Source organism: Vombatus ursinus, unplaced genomic scaffold (assembly GCF_900497805.2).
Source record: "Vombatus ursinus unplaced genomic scaffold, bare-nosed wombat genome assembly UNPS02014812.1, whole genome shotgun sequence".
Classification (NCBI taxonomy): Eukaryota; Metazoa; Chordata; class Mammalia; order Diprotodontia; family Vombatidae; genus Vombatus; species Vombatus ursinus.
Genome location: NW_020954590.1, coordinates 48,375,007 through 48,380,399, shown reverse-complemented (window position 1 = coordinate 48,380,399; position 5,393 = coordinate 48,375,007). Strand labels below are relative to the sequence as shown.

The window sequence follows — 5,393 nt, the reverse complement described above, 5'->3', positions numbered from 1 at the left end:
CAGGTGCCTACTTAGGGAAAGTCCCTTCTATTGTTTTGGGGTCCATATCCTTCTTGATCACCTTTGTGGTGCTGCTTTCTGATTGACTGAGTAGTGTGGTCCTGTCTGAGACTAGATGGATGTGGTTGTGGTTGAGACCATGGACACACCTGCTGTTTCTGTGGGAAATACGAAGAATGGGTCTGGGGGTAGTGGCTAGCTAGAGGCAGTGGCTGGGATCTCAACACATAGACACCTCTGCTGTTTCTGTGAGAAATATGAGTTCATGGATACACCTGTTGTTCTAGTGAACAGTGAGTCATATATGAAGAAGTTAGGATATTGAATGGGGGGGCAATGGCTAGGTAGAGGCAGTGGGCCTGCTGTTCAGTGGGGCCTATAAGGAAGTTGGAATATTGGGGCTGGGGGCAGCTTTATTAGGGTTCCATCAACAGCACCTACCTCACAGAGTTGTGAGGATCAAATGCTATAATATACACATTTAGCATAATGTATGTAAAATGTTTTGCAAACTTTCAATACCCACATATATACTCAAATACACATTTTGTATATAAATTATTATTAATACCAGAACTAAGCAGAAGAAAACCTTTTCTGGTAACGGTATAAAGCAGGGCTTCTTAAACTGTCTTCCACTCGTGACCCCTTTTCTGTTTTGCCAGTGTTCCTTGTTGCTTGATCTGCGGGCATGTGCAGTGCAAAGTGTACATGCTTTGTGTTTAGGACCAAGGCTGCAGCGAAGTTTCATGACGCAACATGGACAAGCACTGCCAAAAACACCTCGAATTCATTATGCATTTGATTTGGAATTCATTTTTGGTCATTATGTGTTCAGAAACCTTCTACAGTTGACAAATTTTTCGTGATCCCATATGTGGTCATGACTCACAGTTTAAGAAGTTCTGGAAAGGATAAATTTCAGGAGGGATGAGAATGTAGGAGAGAACTGTAAGAAAGCTTATATGCATGGATGGTGATGAGGACCTTTACTGAGGTGGTGGCAGTGGGAATAAATAAGAAAGGACAGACTGAAAGATGTTGTGGAGGTGGATTGAATAGGACTTGGTGGCTGACTAGATATGAGGTGAAGGAGAAAAGAGACTCAAAGATAACTCAATGTTTCATTCACCATCTGTAAAATGGGGAGAGTTGGACTACATGGTCTTTTAAGGTGTATTCTGGCTCTTAAATGGAAATTAATGAGATTTCCAACGGAGCAAGCAGAGAGAAGAGAAGAGGATTAAGTACGCATATTTGGGGATTACCTGCAAGGGAATAAGGTTATAGATTTAGAACTACAAGGGACCTCTGGGGCTATATAGATATACCTCTGCATTTTTCAGATGAGGAAACTGAGGCCCACAGAGGTTAAGTGATTATGGAAATAGTAATCACCAGAAAGAGTTTTAATTCTAGTCCTCTGACATCAGAGTAAGTGCTATTTCCATTGTACCAGGAGGAGTCATTGGAAGAGCCAAAGCCGGAGTGGCTAGAGAAGTAGGAGAAATGGGAGTACTCTGCTTTTGAGGACAAGGGAGAAGAGTGGATCCAGCTGCACAAGGTGGCCAATAGTGCTAAAAGCTACGAAGAGGTCAAGGAATACGAATGAAGTCTGAAAAATAGGCATTGCACTTGGCAATTAGATCACTGTTAACCATAAAATGAGAAGTTTCATTAGAGTGGTCAAGGCGAATGATGGAATAAAATGGACTGAGGAGCAATCAGGGAAGGAAGTTGAAGTATTGAGTGTTGATGGTTTTGTCAAGTCAACAAAAATTCATTAAGCATTTACTGTAAGTCAACAATCATTTATTAAGCACTTACTGTATGGTAAGCATTTGTCAAGAAATTAAGCAGTGAAGGAGAGGAGAGGGATGATTTGACATATGGATACAACAGATGATTCAAAGGGATGTTTGTTCATTGCTATTGTTTTTGGAGGAGGAGGCCTGGGCATGTTTGTGGGCAGACAGAAATGACTTAAAGGAGAGAATGAAGGCATAAAGGGGATACAGGGATTGTTGGGGTAAAGTTCAAGAAGATTAGTGAGGGAATAGGATAAGAGACTCACTGGTAGTGGTGGTATCTTTGGTGAGGAGTAGGAATATCTTTTCTTAGGGCATCCTAAGAAGTTATGAGGTGATGCTGCAGAGAAATTATGAGGTGTGGAGGATGGGAGAGAACGAGTTCCTAGCAGAAGATGATATCAATCATCTCAGTGAAGTAGGAAGCTAGGGTCTTGGCTGTAAGTGTGAGAAGGATGCTGGTTTGTGATTTTTGCTATGGAGAACACAATAGAAAGTTCATTTCGATTCAACAGACTTGTATCAGCATGTACTCTGTGCCAGGCATTGAGACTAGAGAGACCAAAACAAAATAATTTTATCCTTTCTGGAGCTTACACTTGAGTGGGGGTGGTATCAATGTAATATGCATGCAAATAAGTATGTGAGGCTAGATCTTTGTATGTTTTTCTCCTATTTCTTAATCTTGTTTAAAGTATATTAAATCCTAGACTTGACATATATGAAAAGTAAATATTACTTGACATTGATAACAACTTTTTCATGTATATGTAATGAGAGACCTCTAGGGTCATATCTCCAGTGATCCTATGGATTTTAAACAACCCTGTCTGTTGGATCCTGATTATCTTTCCCTCTAAATTCACCCTGTCTCCAAAGTTCCCTGTTTCTATTGAAGATGCCACCATTCTTCCATTAACCCAGAGTTTCCAGCATAAGATCCTTTTGATTGCTGGAGAAAATGCTGTTGTGACCCTGAATGACTATGTGAGGGTTGGAATTGGTTTGAGTGATTTGGAAAGGAGTTCTTTAATCCAGCTTTGAGAGAGGTCACACATGGTTCTAGGTACTGTTGGGGACCTAGTCAAGACGCAGGGTGGAGAAGGAAGGAGGGAAGGAGAAAGAGAAAAAGAGAGAGAGGGGGAAGCTCTGGGAAGGCCGGCATACAAATGAAATAAAATTCTCTGCCTGTCTATCTGACTATTTTTGCCCAACCTGTGATAGAGCCTTCCAAGGTCTTATTGGTCTGATAAGCTACAGTTGAACACAATGTACCTTGACTCCAACATAGTGATGTCATTTTGGTTCTCTTCAAGAATGAAGGACAACCACCAAGATTAATTGGTCTTTGTGTATCCAGTATCTCATCTCTTTAATCTATCCACTACATAGCTGCCCAATCTGATCATCCTAAAATGTGGGCCTGTCCACATCATTTACTTATTCAAGAAGCTTCAGTGGTTCTCCATTGCCACTAGGACAAAATATAAACTCCTCTGTTTGTCATTAAAAAAAAAAAAACAACAACTTTACAATTTAGCCCCAGCCTATCTGTTTAGACTAGTAACACTTTACTTCCGTCATGTACTATGTTCTAGCCAAACTGGTATAATTACTGCTTCCCATCCGTAATATTTCATTTCCTACCTCTACACCTTTGCATAGGCTGTTCCTCATGCCTGAAATTATCTCCTTTTCACCTCAGCCTCAAATGCCACTTCTTTTAAGAGTTTTTTCCTGAATCTCCCCCCTGTTGTTAGTGTTACCTTCCCTGACCCTGTCACTGTCTCTTTTGTATATCTCCTCCATTTACTTATTTATGACCAGTCTGTATTGTCAGGGAATGAAGTAAGCTCCTTGAAGGAAGAAACTTTCTCATTTTTTATAAATATCTTCAGTGCCTAGCTATATGCCTGACATATAACAGGCACTTAATAATTGGTTATTGATTGACTAAAATAAAAACACTAGCATGTACTTTCTTTTTTAAAAAAATTATTGTCAAGTTGCTTGTCTTCTCAATGAGGAGGAAGGGAGGGAGAGAAGGAGAGAATTTGGAACTCAAAATAAAAAAACAAATGTTTAATATTGTTTTCACATGTAATTTGGGAAAAATAAAATATTAAAATTGAAAAAATATATTTTATTTTTAGATTCATATTTTCTCCCCTATACCATCTCGCTTTCAATTGAGAAAACAAGAAAAACAAAACCACTGTTATAATCATGTATAATCAAGCAAAGAAAATTCTCACATTGGCTATGTCTCCCCTCACCTCTCCACCAAAAAAAGTTTCATAACCTTTCTATTTGGACATAGTACATTTCATCTTCAGTTCTCTAGGATTGTGGTTGGTCATTGTGTTGATAAGAGTTCTTACGTCTTTCAAACTTGTTTGTTTAGTCATAAACTTTTTTTTTTTTTTTTTAGAGAAACATGGTGTTTAATGTTAAAGCTCGGCACACTCTAGCAAGGGGCTTGAGGCTGGAGTCAAAGCAGCGGGATGGAGGCAGGAGACCCTTCACAGAGGCCTCACATGGCAAAGAGAATGAGGAAGGCTACCATCAAACAGAAGAGCCCCATGGCTTCAGACAGGGCAAAGCCCAGGATGGCATAGGAGAAGAGCTGCTGCTTGAGGGACGGGTTCCTGGCATAGCCTATGATTAAATTGCCAAACACTGTCCCAATACCTGCCCCCGAGCCAGCCACACCAACCGTGGCGGCCCCAGCATCAATGAACTTGGCAGCTGTGTTGATGTCCCAGTAAATAGCACAGGTCTGGAGCTGTAGATGGGCCAGCTGGAGCAGGGTACTGCTAGAAGTGGGCTGTTCAAAACGGATCTCTGACCTATTGAGGACAGATGCAGATACAGGCCTGACCAGACCCCTGGTACAGCAGCAGATCAGGGCTGGAGAAATGAGGAGGGTCCCCGTGGTCTGCATTCTGCTCTATGTGCTGTGCCCCGCGCTCCTTCCTGCTGCCCAGCCCGCCTCAGCGGCCGCTAGCTCCGCTCAAGGAGTCATAAACTTTCAAGACCGAACATCTTGCTCTTGCTTTATCAGCGTTTGGCATGTAAATAACATTATTAAAGAGAACAGCTTTTCTCAGTACTATTTTCTTCTTAATATTGGCCTGTCACAAATTCCCTCCAGAGGCCTATTTGGAACTGTTAATAAATTCTGGTTGCTGTATAGAGAGATCAACAGATCCAGAATTGAATATACAATGATTACAACTATAGGAAAGAAGGAAGAGAGGTAAGCAAGAAAAAAGAAAGTAAAGACCAAAGTGGCTGAGCTTCAGATAGACCTTATAGGGATACAGAACAAAAACGTTTTAGTTTGTTTATTGTTTACTAATTCACTTGTTTTTTTTTTACCTTGTTAAATGCTAAGGGTTTATGTAAGTTTTTATTCCTCATGTGTGTTTATTTTGGTAATTGATTTAATAATAATTAAGTAATGAAACACCAGTTGTCTAAGTATGTACAAAAATGTGTTGAAGTGTGAAGTTTTTGTCACTTGGATAGTTGGAAAAACATGTAAATTTTTCTTCCTTTAAACTTTCTCATTATGGGCAATTT

At 40.2% G+C, this 5,393-nt stretch overlaps 1 pseudogene; it reads right to left on the bottom strand.

The window, feature by feature from the left end:
- Positions 1 to 4,341: 4,341 nt before the first annotated feature.
- LOC114054314 lies at positions 4,342 to 4,786 on the bottom strand (annotated as a pseudogene).
- Positions 4,787 to 5,393: the final 607 nt, after the last annotated feature.